Genomic DNA, 15,727 nt, shown 5'->3' on the forward strand with positions numbered 1-15,727 from the left:
AGATTCGGCATTATTACCTCGTTAGAAACAACATACTGTTCAAACGCTGCACTGTTGATGACAAACTATGGGTACTTTGCATTCCAGACGATTTTGTTAATAAGCTCATTTGGTACATTCATTTCAGCTACGCACATTTTGGCCCACGAAAATGTTACCATATTCTTCGAACGACTTGTTATTTTAACAATATGGAAAAGTGAATTCGAAGAGTCTTGTCTATTTGTAAACTTTGTCAAAAGGCGAAACCGTCTACTATCTCACATCGTGGTCCGTTGTTTCCTATTATTCCTTCTAAATTAAAAGAATTTGCTGCTGTTGATCTTTTGGGACCCCTTGTCAGAACATCGAATGGATTTTCGTATGTTCTAGTCGCTGTTGAACTTACTTCAAAATTTGTTTCTTTCACTCCGTTACGTAAAGCCACTGGACGGTCTGTATCCAATGCCTTTGTTAAAAATTTTATTTTTAGAGATTTTTGAATTACAAAGAAAGTTTTTCGTGATACATTTCATTCCATTGCTGTAATCTGTAATACCTGAGGGTACAATTACAATAATCCTCAGGGGGGTACATGCTTACTTTGTGTACCATGTGTTTGGCAAGCACAAGGAGCCCTAGCTAATATGGTATTTGCTTATACAACTTTACACGTTGGTACCATATTTCTCTAACACAGAATTACACAGCTATCTGATCATTTAACAGAGAAAGAAACTTTTTTTACTACATCAGTGACAGGTGTTTACATAATTACACAGTTGGATAACTTCACACTTATGAAACTGTATTTTGTCTGTACTTTGTGAACTGTTCATATTTTTTCAGAACCATTGTGATACTATGAGAGCTTTGAATGATGTATTTGGTAAAGGGATTATGATTTTTAAAGTACGTTTGAGGCAGATGACACTTTTGACATGAGCAGAGAATTTTTTTAATTATTGGAGGAAGCTACGACGATTTTGAGATTTGACTGAGGTGTTATGATGTTATTTTTACGACGACGATGTGTATTATGCTGCTGAGGTATGTTTATGATTAATAGGCTGAGGCTATATGAGTTATTTGATTATGCTTCATATTTATAATGACGAAATATTGACGAGTGTCGATGGATACGTATATATGTAATAAGGTAAGGAGTAATGAATAGTGGGTAGGGACTCTTGACTTGTGAAAAAGGATGTTGGAAACCAAGAATCGTACTTTAAGAGTTATGACATGTGTGAATCATGTGTGAATGTATCACAATGCCACTGAAAATTTTTTTGGACACTGTTATATTCATAGGATTTTGTTTCTACAGATTTGCAACGCTAATTCTTGACCTGTGAAATATTTTTATGTGAGACTGTCACTGTAGCGGAAACTGCTGTCGTAAATATTTCCGTACGAAAGTTAAGTGACCACCTGCACATAATGCGTCATGGGCACCCAGGTGTGTCAGACGCCTGGAGAACAAGCCATTAGTGTGAGTGCCTCGTCAGAAGCACAGGTAGAAAAAAAAAGAAAGGGAAGGCCATTGTCCACGCTACTGACATCTCCTTGTTGAAAGCATACTGTGGAGCTCGTAATTTATGATATTTACTGAAATGCCTAATGAAACGATGAGAAACATTTCACAGCTATTGTCTTGCTAGTTAAGAAAAATGCCATATGGCTTGCTTTATGTATTTATTTACACATTTTGTTTAATATCAAGTTTCTAGCTGCACTGCAGCATTGGTTAAAATAAAATTTAATATATGTACTAATATAAATATTTTATGCCTACAGATCCAGTAAATAATTTTATGATCTATCCAAAACAAATGAGGGAGCACAAAAAGACATTTCCCTTCACAGGAATTGCATAAATAATTTTTTTACGATTTGGTAACTTATCTACTAGCGTAAGTTTTTGTGATGCATCACTCTAATGTTAAGATGTGACATAGGTATTAGACATGGCCATTTTAGTGTAATATTTTTTCTGCTTGCGCTATGTCATGTTTAGGTATAAGTTGCTGCTGTTTGCCAGGCATAGTGTCATTGAATTTGACTTTTGCTCATTTATGCTGCTAGCTTTGCCAATTTGCATTTTTTGCATTGCTGTTTGTGTTGATTTGTTATGTGATGCTGCATTGCCTCGTCCCTTAGTTTAGCATCTGAGCTCAGTAGATTTAAGTTAGCTTAAGAGGGGGTAGCCTCTAAGAGAATGAGTTGCGATGAATTGGAAGAAATGCATTGAGAAAACAGGTTTAGGTAGGATTTTCTTGGAAATAAATGTTGAGGTGAGAAATGTGTGAACATATAAATACAGAAAGCAAGCTTAGATAGAATTTTTTTGGTGGAAACAAAGGATGAAATAAGAGGAAAGATATATGAAGTTTTGGGTTGGACTGCAGTACCAAATGTTACACTGAAAACGAACCCTGTCCTTTCCTATTGGTGTTATCCCACTATGTGTTTGTGTACCCTTGTGTATTTGTTTTCTTCCTGTCTCTGTGTAGTTTCATAGAATTTTTTCTTCTTTTAATATTAAGCTACATTCACTATGATGAGGAATACTGTCATCCTCGAATATAATTGTCATTAATAATATGTTATTTACTTTGTAAAGATGTTCAGACATTATTTATTCTGTTTTGTGTTAATGCTCATGTGTGAAGTTGGTGTTTCGAAAGTTATTCTGATCTTTTATGTATGTACTCATGTCATAATTCCTGGAACACTGACGTATATGTTATTTCGATTCTTTTGCAAAGCCTGTACTACAAATGTTATCTGTATTATTATGTTCTTTAATGATGTATTTTGTACCTTTGTTATTGTATTTTTATGTTACCAAATTGTAATTGTTACCAGTTCTTCAAATTAAGTTACATTTCACTGCACACGTTTCTGTTGGTCATAGTATATGGACAATATGTGAGAAGTAGGGACTGATAGTGTTTGCATGTGTGTTAATGATTCAGCAAGGGACTGGATAACAGCATTGCTGGTTCTAAGGACAATTTCAAAAACTTTGTGAGTGCACAAGTGGTGGTTTATGGACTTGCTATATTGTCCGCAAGACTCTTCAGTGGTGATTGTGCACCTGCACAGTCACAACAGATGGCTGCTGGTCATCTCTACCAGGACTACAGTGGGCCTGTCCACACTTTCTACAAGGACTGCAGTGGGTCTGCACCTCTGGTGGCCCAACAATACCGTAATCTCTACCAGGACTACAGTGGGCCTGTCCACACTTTCTACAAGGACTACAGTGGGTCTGCATCTCTGATGACCCACCAGTACCATTATTTCTACAAGGACTGCAGTGGGTCTGCACCTCTGGTGGCCCACCAATACCATACTCTCTACCAGGACTACAGTGGGTCTGCTCTGTGATGACCTACCTACCAATATTCTTCCAAACTACGACTGACTCTGCTGTGGGTTTGCTCTGTTGTGGCCCATTACCTGTATGTATGTCAAGAGTCAGCACTGTCTTTCCGTTGGAAGGACAACACTACTTCTTCAAGACTGCATGGAAATCCACTACTTCTATGTGCATTTTCTTTAACTGCTCAGACTTTGAGAAAAACTCTGCTTTTTTACTGTGATGAACAATGTGGACTGTCTTTATGGACTGTGAGAAATTTTTAGCTTTTGACCAACATTGTATCAATAAGTGTGTGCATTTGATTTCTTTGTTATTGTAATTATGAAAAAAATTTTTCAAATCTGTATTGGCCACTGCCCAATCCAATTTGTAAAATTTTTTGTGGGGAGCATGGGGGCTATGTAAGTAGGCTGTTTAGGTTTTTTTATTGGTAACGCCACCTCTGTATGAAAATCACTGGCTGTGCTGTGGGCAGTCTGAGTCTGCTTTGCATTGTTGTAATACTCGCCATGGTAGTGTTAGGCAGCTGGCTGTGAACAGCGCGTAGCGTTGCGCAGTTGGAGGCGAGCCGCCAGCAGTGGTGGATGTGGGGAGAGAGATGGCGGAGGTTTGTAATTTGTCATGAACTGCTATATTTATATATGATGATATCAAGGTAAATACATTGTTCGTTCTCTATTAATATCTTTCATTTGCTAACTATCCCTATCAGTAGTTAGTGCCTTCAGTAGTTTGAATCTTTCATTTAGCTGGCAGTAGTGGCGCTCCTGTATTGCAGTAGCTTGAGCAGCGAAGATTTTTGTGAGGTAAGTGATTTGTGAAAGGTATAGTTTAATGTTAGTCAGGGCCATTCTTTTGTAGGGATTTTTGAAAGTCAGATTGCGTTGCGCTAACAAAATATTGTGTATCAGTTTAAGCACAGTCGTGTATAATTGTTCTAAGGGGAAGTCTCGTGTATAAATAGTTCTAAGGGGACGTTTCAAATGTTGCGACAAGGGGTGCCGCGGCTTCATGACTACGCACGCCCCCATGTCGCAAATGTTGTAACGGAGAAGTTACGCCAACTCAGTGGGAGAAACTCGAGCACTCGCTCCGTAGTCCTGATTTCTCCCCATACGATTGTCACTACTTCGGTCTCTTAAGGAAGTCCTTGAAGGGTCGACGATTCCTGTCCGACGAGAATTTGCAGCAGGCAGTTGTTGACATCTTCACGCAGCAGGACACGGTGTTTTACTGAGCGGGCATCTTCAACCTGGTGCGCCGGTGGGATGATTGCCTCAATGCTTACGATGACTTTGACTGATCGGCATTCCGATTCTGGACTGTACTGCTGCGGCGGCGCGGTTCTTTCCGTCCCTTTTACGACGAACCTGCACCTACCTGTGAACATTGTCTCAGCATATCATCAGTAGGGAAGCCAAGCGAAGCCTACTGTACTTCGACGTGAACCAGGCTGCAATTAAAGTCACTAATCTACGTTTCGGGAGAAAGTTTTCACACGAAATGAAAGGTTGGAAATGTTGTCCTCAATTAATATATTCTGAAACTTTAGGTGAACAAGTATCTCTGCCAAGCCCGTGCTAGTCTTAACACAGTCACTCACAATCCCTTTCACTCACGTTAGTAAATTCATGGTGTTGCATTTCCCGAAAACGTAATAGCTACAAAAATACTGATTGTTTTTGATTGATAATGCTCGCCAAATATTAAGTCTGTCGGTACCAAATGCAGTCACAGTTTTTATCAACCGACCTGCGCAATACGCCACGCTGAATGTATGTCTTTTCTGGTCACAAAATTCACTTAAAAATTTCGAAATTTCTACACGCCCATCGGAATAATTATGCCGTCACTTTACCACACTTCTGATGTATGAAACACTGCCAGATCCGACTACTTACCGTTCCCATCGGAACTACTACTACACACGTCCGAACTGTTTCATGGCTAGGCTCCCACCCTTCTCTACCAGCAGAGAAAGGCGCCCGAAGAATATTGCTTTACCATTTGTCAGTTTACTCAACAGCCAATAGCAAAACAACATTCTCCCGCGTCAATCCGCGCTTTTCATCAATAACCAATCGCAAAATAGTAGACCTAACGACTGCACTTTTTACCGACGTAATTATCTGATATGCTGAAGTTTTGCTTCTGCATAAAGTTGTTTACTATTGTTATTTATACCTGAATTAACTTTCCCTTTACCATAAACTTACTTTACAAATGTATTCTACAAAAATCCCCTTCGTCCATATCCATACTTCTTCGAAATGTTCCCACACTAAATCCTACTACATAACGCATTAAATAATCATCTTCATATTAACCTTAAATCACACTCACGCTTCATTCATACTGCTAAAATACATTTATAACATTTTACATACACAAAAAGACATAATAACACTTTATGAAAACACTAGAACAGTTATGAAAAACGGGGCGCTTATTATCAAATGTACGATCGTTTGGGGTACCAATCTGAATTGTTGAGTGACCCATCCCAGAATGTAGCTCAGGTGAGTTGGACCAAAAGGGACTAACACGGGATACTGAACGTATGCGGAGAAGGGCGGCACGAATGGTTACGGATTTGTGTGATCGAAACTAAATCAGTCCCCTATCCAATATTGTCCTCTATCGGCTGATACCTAAACTACGTGCGCGTCCAGTCTTGCGTTACCATCTGTCTCTATCCAGCTCTGAGACACATCTCCCACTTAACCGCCTCCAAGGCAGGATCGTTATACGGCGCTACGCCTCACTGCCTTCTAACGGAGACATTATTGTCACTCCTTATATTAGTTAGTGTCAATGGTATAGAGAAACAGCTGAAAATGTTAAAATTGAACAAATCTCCAGACGCGGGTGGAATCCGTATAAGATTCTATACTGAATATGCATCCGAGATAGTCCCTCTTCTAATTACGACCCACCATAGATCCCTAAAACAAAAAACCGTACCCAGTAGTTGGAAGGAAGCACAGATCACACCTGCCTACAGGAACGGTAGCAGAAGCGATCCACAAAACTACGCTCCAATATCTTTGACATCTGTTAGCTGTAGAACCCTACAACATATTCTGAAATCAAACGTAATGTAGCACCTTGGACAAAATGACCTCCTCCATGCCACCAGCATGGATTCCGAAAAAAAGAAATTCTTAAAGCCATGGATCAAGACAGTCAGGTAGATACAATATGTCTCGATTTACAAGAATCATTTGACTCAGTGCCACATCTGTGTTTACTATCAAAAGTACAATCGTTTGGGGTATCAAGCCGAATTTGTGAGTGGATTGAGGGTTTTTTGGCACGGAGGACACAGCAAGTTATTTTGGATGGAGTGTGATCCCGAGGGCATGCAGCTTTACTGTATGGTTAAATGATGATGGCGTCCTCTTGGGTAAAATTTTCCGGAGGTAAAATAGTCCCCCATTCGGATCTCCGGGCGGGGACTACTCAAGAGGACGTCGTTATCAGGAGAAAGAAAACTGGCGTTCTACGGATCGGTGCGTGGAATGTCAGATCCCTTAATCGGGCAGGTAGGTTAGAAAATTTAAAAAGGGAAATGGATAGGTTAAAGTTAGATATAGTGGGAATTAGTGAAGTTCGGTGGCAGGAGGAACAGGACTTTTGGTCAGGTGAATACAGGGTTATAAATACAAAATCAAATAGGGGTAATGCAGGAGTAGGTTTAATAATGAATAAAAAAATAGGAGTGCGGATAAGCTACTACCAACAGCATAGTGAACGCATTATTGTGGCCAAGATAGACACGAAGCCCATGCCTACTACAGTAGTACAAGTTTATATGCCAACTAGCTCTGCAGATGATGAAGAAATTGTGTTCGGAGGCATCAAGGGATCACAAATTTAGCATTGGAGGGCAGCGTGGAGGGTAAAAATCGTGGAGGGAGACCAAGAGGTGAATACACTAAGCAGATTCAGAAGGATGTAGGTTGCAGTAGGTACTGGGAGATGAAGAAGCTTGCACAGGATAGAGTAGCATGCAGAGCTGCATCAAACCAGTCTCAGTACTGAAAACAACAACAACAACAACGTGATCTAGAGATGTAGAAGTAACTTCGGGCGTGCCCCATTGAAGTGAGTTCGGAACCTTGCTGTTCATGCCTGTGTAATTAATGACCTTGGGGACAATATTAACAGTAAATTCAGACTTTTCCCCAGTTGATGCACTCATCTATAATGAAGTACAGTCAGAACTTCATAAGATTTCAAAGTGGTGCACAGATTGTCAACTAGCTTCAAATGTTCAGAAATGTAAAATTCTTTGATTTACAAAACGAAAAACCGTGCTTTCTTATGACTGTAATATCAATGAGGTACAGCTGGAATCGGTCAGTTCATTTCATACAAATACCTTGGTGTAAGAAGGACATGAAATGGAACAATTAGAACAATTACTTGCGCTCAGTCGTAGGTAATCAGTTGGTAGACTTTGGTTTATTCTTACAGTACTAGGGAAATGCAGTTAGTCTACAAAATACTTGTGTGACCCATCCTAGAATGTAGCTCAAGTGAGTTGGACCAAAAGGGACTAACAGGGGATACTGAACGTATGCGGAGAAGGGCGACACTAATGGTTATGGGTTTTTGTGATCTATGGAAAATGGGAATGAGCGTTTGGCGTCATTGGCCGGGAGGCCCCTTGTGGGGCTGGTCCGGCCACCTTGGTGCAAGTCTTATTATATTCGACGACACATTGGGCGACCTGCGCGCCGGATGGGGATGAAATGACGATGAAGACAACACAACACCGAGTCCCTGAGAGGAGAAAATTCCCGATCCAGCCGGGAATCGAACCCGGGCCCATAGGACGGCAATCCGTCACGCTGATACACCGAGTCCCTGAGCGGAGAAAATCCACGATCCAGCCGGGAATCGAACCCGGGTCCGTAGGACGGCAATCCGTCACGCTGACACTCAGCTATCGCGGCGGACTGTGTGATTTATAAGAGAGTGTCGCAGAGATGCTGAAAGAACTGGCAGACTCATGAAGCTGGACGTAAGATATTTCGAGAAAACCCGCTTCTAAAATTCATGAACCGACTTTAAACGATGACGCTAGGAATTTACCACAAATCCACACTTATCGCTCTTGTAGGGATCATGAGGACAGTATCAGATTAAATGAAGTGCGTGCAGAGGCATTCGAACAGTCATTCTTCCTTCGCTGTATATGTGAATGGAAAGGGAAAAAGCCGTAAAAATTGATACAATGCAACGTATCCTCTACCATGCACTTCACAGTTGTTAGTAGAGTATAGATGTAGATGTAAGAAATACAGCCAGCACCTAAGGTGGTTTAGCTTTGGCAACACTACACTTCTAAAATTACTCAAACTCGTTTCTATCAAGTACCACATTAGTAGTTCCTAGTGAGGAGGTGGTACTAGATTAATGCTGCAACCGGTCTTTGAGGAAGTTTACAATACTGGCGATGGTATAGCTCTGGAACGGCCTTCTTTTGTTTGTTTCTTTCTGTTATTGCTGTACAAGCGGGTCGGAGTGGCGTGATGAGTACTCTGCTTTCGTCAGGCGATAGCAACAGCGACCATGGAAAATTCTGCCACCAACTGTATTCGAACCGGCTCCCTCCGAGTCGAGCTTCACAGTCCAAACGTGCACTAGTTAGGTCTGCTACTGGGGTGGTTCAGCAAGAATGACTGACTTTTGAGGAGACAGGAAGGGAGGGGGGCCTGCAAACATAATTTAAAAAAATTAAGACAATTACAAAGTCGTGAATGGGCGCTAGGCCATCATTTGCAGACGCTGTGACAGGAGGGACAAAATCTGTAGAAAAGAAGAACCAACAGCTCATTCTCTCTGACGAAACGTATGTTTCCTACGTGACACACACACACACACACACACACATACACACACACACACACACACACACACACACACAAACACACACACACACAAATAACTTATTTTTATAGTGGTTTAACGTCCGAATTGCAAGAAGAAAATTTCTACTCATCTTGTTTCCAGATTGCTGCGGAAAGAACAGTAGAACATCTTCTGTTACTCTTACTCATTCTTTAATTTCCTGAATACATATTATATTTCGAAAGTAACCTGCCTCTAACTAATTTTCAAAGCCTGATGCCACTTCTCTGCTGTCTTTGTCGTAGAATGAATGGCACTGAACGTCACTGTAGAGCAAAACTGTTGGGATTGAGACAGATCCAGCACTCTTTCTACCCAGCATTCTTTTGTATGCTGAAAAATAACCTTTAGTAAAAATGGAGGGGACTAGAGCAGACATCATTAACGCCAAGTCCGGTAGAGCTCTCGTTAAAGACAGGCTATTCTTTTTGAGATCAGCAGAATGCAAAAAGCGTTTTCAGTTTCGAAATTCTAGTTTTCTTGTAAGTATCAAGTACTTACTGTTATGAATCCAAGATTATTATGCCATTACTGCAAGCGCAAAAATGTTGATGAAGTTACGAAGCAAAAGATCTCATTCGACAAGAATGGACAGCGTAATCGGCCATGGTCTTTTCAAATGTTGCATTTTGCGATTCTCGCGAGCTGAAGGTCAGAAAAATTTAACTTAAATTGTTGGATAAGGATTTTATTCTGAGTTTTCCCAAATGTGTGCGTAACATGTACAGCATATAACAAGAATTTTCTCTTTAGTTTAAGGAGCATTCTCATCGGGTTTGCTACATGACGAAGACACAAGGCTGTGTAGCCCTCTATAAAGTACTAGATCATCTGCTAACTGGAAATTTAAATTATTGTCAAATATGTGAGAAACTTCTCATATTAATAGCGAAAGGAGAATGCATGCTTTCTGTTCTCAAGCAAATGAACTTCAGTGAGACATTATTTCATTTCATTTATCTGCTTTTATGACGAACGGTGAAGAGAAGTTAATATTCCCCAGATGGAAAACACAGCCTAATTTATCGCTGTCTGTTCTGCTGTTGCTATCTTTGCAGCGTATTTATGATATCTCGAGCGTTTGTCGACACGCTGTATCTGCTTCACATTTCTGTGCCTCTTTCATGATTTCCCTTATGAATATCTAGTATCCTTTGTATTACGGCTGCACTGACACCTGTTTGTGGATAACGTTATCGTTGATTTTATTTCGTTTATTGTAAATAACTGAATATGCTATATTTTTTGTAAAAGTTGGAAGCCCCTTCACAGAGAAGGCCATAATAATTCTCTGAACAACGTCATTAATGAAGTCTTTTGTTGGTGTCTCTATAACAGGTTGGATAATAACACGTGGTTCATCTGCAAACAGGAGTAATTCCGCCTGATGTATGTTAAGTGGAAGGTTTTTCACACACCTAAGAAATAGCAGTGAAGCCAAAATTGAACTATGTGGAAGTCCAGTCGTAACTTTTCGTAGTCACTAAATTTTTCTATCCTTTCAGCAGTGTTTGAAACATTCAGCACAACTTTTAGCAGTACTTTGTTGAGTATAATATAAACTTATTGTTTCTAGTGCCTTTACCTTCTAAAATTATCCTTGTTCTAAGAGAGCATCAGAAACTATACACTTGAATGTGTTAGAAAGATCACGTTTAATGCGAACGGGCGTTATTTTTTAGTTGAAACCTTAAATATTTAGTGAGTAACGCGTTATTAGTCGATCAACTGTTCTGAATTGTTAATTGAATCCACATTTGTTTAATGAATCCAGAATCGCTCACCACTTTATGTGCAGACTACATTTTACTAATTGGAAATTTTCAGCATTTCTACCCAATACACTCAAGGGGTCATCATGTCCATCGTCCCTGTGGATAAACAGGCATACTTGTTAGCACGATCAGAGCCAACACAAGTGACTGTGTACCGATGATGTAGGTCCCAGGCGCGAGACCACTGAATCCAGCAATGGACTGCGATTTATCTCCAATCGATACAGTTGTATTAATCCAAACTGGGGGGGGGGGGGCGGATGAGTGGGGATAGGAGGGGGGGGGGGGCAGCAGATGCTTAAACAAAATCGATAATGACTACAGGGAGATGGCGTAGTCGCAGTCCACACAGCGCTCCAGTGCCCATCGTGTGTGACTGTAGGAATGAACTTGGATGCCGCAAGCAATGATCACAAGTGACACCAGGTCTCTGTTCCTCCGAGAGACGGAGAAGGCAGTAGATAGCGGCAGGCGCTGGGCTGATTCCGTTTTCCTTGTCTTGCGGGAAGCGTTCGATATAGTTTCTCGCTGTCACCTAATGAATAAAATACGGACTTCGTCATTGGACTGTACAGTTTATAGCAAGTGGAACACGTCAGGTTATTCTTAAAGGAGAGCTATCTTCAGATGTCAAAATAACTAAAGACGTTCACCAAAGGTGTGTTATAGAAATCTATTCATTATTCATCTATCTGCATCATTTATTTTTCTACGCGTATCCCCAAACATGGGCTCAGAGGATCGTTAGGAGTCAATCAAGGTTTTGACGCTGGTGTTGTCCAGAGACTACGTGAAACTGTCATGCGATGGATATAGTTTTAAAGATGTTGCTGAAACTGGCTACAACGTCGGCCAAACGGCAACCGGCTCTTCTGGAGTGTCTATCGGTGTCTTGTAGACCAAGTGCTTCATATCCCCCCACAAAAGGAAATCCGTAGGAGTGAGGTAGGGAGAACGTGGTGGCCACTGTTCTGGCCCACCCCTCCCCGTCCAACAATTGGGGAAAACATTGTCTAAGTGTTCTCTGACATCAACCGCGAAGTGTTCTGGGCCTCCGTCATGCTACAACCATAATCGTTGCCTGACTGCTAGCGGAACATTCTCCAACGTTTTCGGTAGTACTTCACGGGGAAAGAAACCGTGATCTCCTCCACCGAAAGTATTAGGCAGAAGATACGGTCAATCAGATGTTCACGAATGATACCACTCCACACGTTTGTGGTAAATCTCTTTTGGTAGTGGAAGACACTAGTTGCCTTACTTAGGATTTTCTAACTCCCAGACATGGCTATTACGACGCTGAATATTTCTTCCCTCGTGAAGTAAGCCTCATCAGTAGACAAAATACACTTTTGGAAGTCAGGGATGTTTACAATTTAGAGTATGTATCAGTAGCAGAATTCCACACGGTGGGAAAAGTCATCAGCTGATAGGTCTTGTACTGACTGATACCTGAATGGACGCATGCTCTGTCTCGTGCAGGTCATTCCACACATTGGCGTTACAAGTAATTAGTTCATTGGCTATGGATCTTGTGATAGTGCTGGGGTTGTCCTCAGTTCACTATAACACAGCTTCCTGAAACTGATCAGTTTGCACACTTCGAGGTGTATCAGTTTCTGTCCGTCTTCCGTAAGGGCTTCTGTTTCACAAAGACGGCCGCCAATGTGACATGGGTTGGCAATCTCCTCTCTGGAAACTGCCTTACATGCAGGCGCCTTGCTGCTCGGCTGTTGCATGGTGCCTCCCCATAAATGAGATGCATGTCAGTTGATTCAGTTAGAGCGAAATTAGCCATGAAGAACTTGTAAACATCAGTATAAACATTTTTGTAAACGCAATATAATGGTTATCCAATGACATGGACATTGCTAGCAGCAATGAAAAATTACCCTTCCTAACAGTAAGATGCAATTACAGAATGAGATTTTCTCTCTGCGGCGGAGTGTGCTCTTATATGAAGCTTCCTGGCAGATTCAAACTGTGTGCCGGACCGAGACTCGAACTCGAGACCCTTGCCGTTCGCGGGCAAGTGCGCTTCCAACTGAGCTACCCAAGCACGACTCACGACCCCTCAGCACAGCTTCAGTTCTGGCAATACCTCGCTTCTGTGAAGTTTGGAAGGTAGGAGACGAGGTACTGGCAGCATTGTAGCTATGATGACGGGTGGTGATTCTGGGTAGCTCGGTTGGCAGAGTACTTGTCCGCGAAAGGCAAGAGTCTCGATCCGGCACACAATTTTAATCTGCCAGGAAGTTTCAAGATGCAAGTATATTGCAAATCAGATTCCATTATGAACTTATTGCATATGAACCAGCCAACGTACACTCTTGCTCATGAATTAAGGATAATTGCAGACTGTGGGGCCACACAACGTGGTACTACACAAAACTGGCGCTAATAGCATAGACACATAGGGAACACACACGTCACAGATCTATAAGTCTACGGTATTGGTGATAAGTTGAGAAAACCATCCCGAAACACATGTGCTACAAAACGCCACTGTTTCCTGCGCGTATACCCGACATCAATATAGGATATGATCACCGTGCGTACGTACACAGGCGGAAGAACGGGTTGGCTTACTCTGGATCAGGTGGACGAACAGTTGCTGGGGTATAGCCTCCCATTCTTGCACCAGTGCCTGTCGGAGGTTCTGAAGTGTGGTAGGGGTTTGAAGACGTGCAGCGATACGTCGACCGAGAGCATCCCAGACGTGCTCGATGGAGTTTAGGTCTGGAGAACAGGCAGTCCACTCCATTTGCCTGATATCTTCTGTTTCAAGGTACTCCTCCACGATGGCAGCTCTGGGGGGGGGGGGGGGGTGCGTTATCATCTATCAGGAGGAAGGTGGAACCCACTGCACCCCTGAAAAGGCTGATATCCTGGTGCGAGATGACGTCCCGATATGTGCACCAGTCATAATCCCACCCCACACCATCAAACCACGACCTCCATACAGGTCCCTTTCGAGGACATATTAAGGGGTTGGTGTCTGGTTCCTGGTTCACGCCAGATGAAAACCCTGCGAGATTCACTGTTCAGACTATACCTGGACTCGTCCGTGAACATAACCTGGGCCCACTGTTCCAATGATCATGTACTGTGTTCTTGACACCAGGCTTTACGGGCTCTCTCGTGACCAGGGTTCAGTGGAATGCACCTTGCAGGCCTCCGGGCAAATAAACCATGTCTGTTCAGTCGTCTGTAGAGTGTGTGTCTGGAGGCAACTGTTCCAGTGGCTGCGGTAAGGTCCCGAACAAGGCTACCTGCAGTACTCCGTGGCCGTCTCCGGATAGTGAGATATCGGTCTTCTTGTGGTGTTGTATACTGTAGACGTCCCGTACTGTAGCGCCTGGAGAAGTTTCCTGTCTGCTGGAATCGTTGCCATAATCGTGAGATCACACTTTGTGGCACGGGGAGGGCCCGTGCTACTACCTGCTGTGTTTGACCAGCCTCCAGTCGCCCTAGTATTCTACCCGTCATAACGTCATCAATATGTGTGCTTTGAGATATTTTCAACACACAGTCACCATTAGCACGTCTGAAAACGTCTACACTCGCTGCACAGTACTCTGACATTCACCAACACACCTCTGCGTATGTGGACTGCTGCCAGCGCCACCGTGCGACAACTGCAAGTCAAATGCACCGCATGGTCATACCCAGAGGTGCTTTAAACCCGCAAACCGCCCACCAGAGTGTTACTTCATCATGTATCAGCATTATCCTTAATTAATGAGCATGAGTGTAGCAGTGACAGCGGCTGCCAACGAGGAGGAGTAAAATGCTATTTTCTGAGAGTAATAACAAAAAGGTTCGATTGTTTTTCTATTTTTTTAAAGTTATTGCTATACCACTTTTCGTAATATCGTGTTATTGTCGTTACAGTTTGTGAATCGAATGTATGAGCTAAATCTTTCTCACATAGTTCACCTACCTTGTAAATACTTTGTATTTCGTACTGTGCATCTGTGACAGCAAAACTGAGACATGCATGCTTAAATATCTCATGAATATGCCTCCTCCGTGTTGTACGTAGTTCCATCAGTGGACTAGAAATTGCTTCATAACAGATAAACGAACTTCTTGACAGCACAATACAACAGTAACTATGTGACGTCTACTACGTTGTTGGAGGGCCCACACAGTGTTATTATTATATTGTTATTAGAAGCAACTATTGGTTACCTGAAGTCGTCCAGTTTCTGCCAGTTCAGAAGTAAGACCCGCAATCAAGCGATTTACAAACAGTAAATGTAATGCCCACATTTTAACTTGGTTGATTATAGGTGGGGGTAGAGTGTGGGTCAAGCAAGTATCGGTAGGAAGAGGACTGGTGCAGAGGATGTGTATTTCGCAGTGTCTCTTCTGATGAGGAGTTGTAAGTAGCACTTGCAGTGCACTGAGAATTACTTTATCATGACATTAAAAAGGCTGTTAGAAGTAAGCAGTACCAAGTGTCTCATTGACTTCTTAGTCACTAGTTTAATGAAACACGTACGAAAACTGAATATAATTTCTTTCCTCATCTTAAAAAGCAACGAATTAAAAGAAATTTGTTTCTTTGTTCCGAAGTTTACTTAGACTCTAATGTTGATGGTGGTGGAAGTATGGAGGGGGGACGAGGTAATGGCTATTACTTGGCTGCATTCAGGGT

This window comes from Schistocerca piceifrons, chromosome 1 (genome assembly GCF_021461385.2).
Source record: "Schistocerca piceifrons isolate TAMUIC-IGC-003096 chromosome 1, iqSchPice1.1, whole genome shotgun sequence".
Lineage (NCBI taxonomy): Eukaryota > Metazoa > Arthropoda > Insecta > Orthoptera > Acrididae > Schistocerca > Schistocerca piceifrons.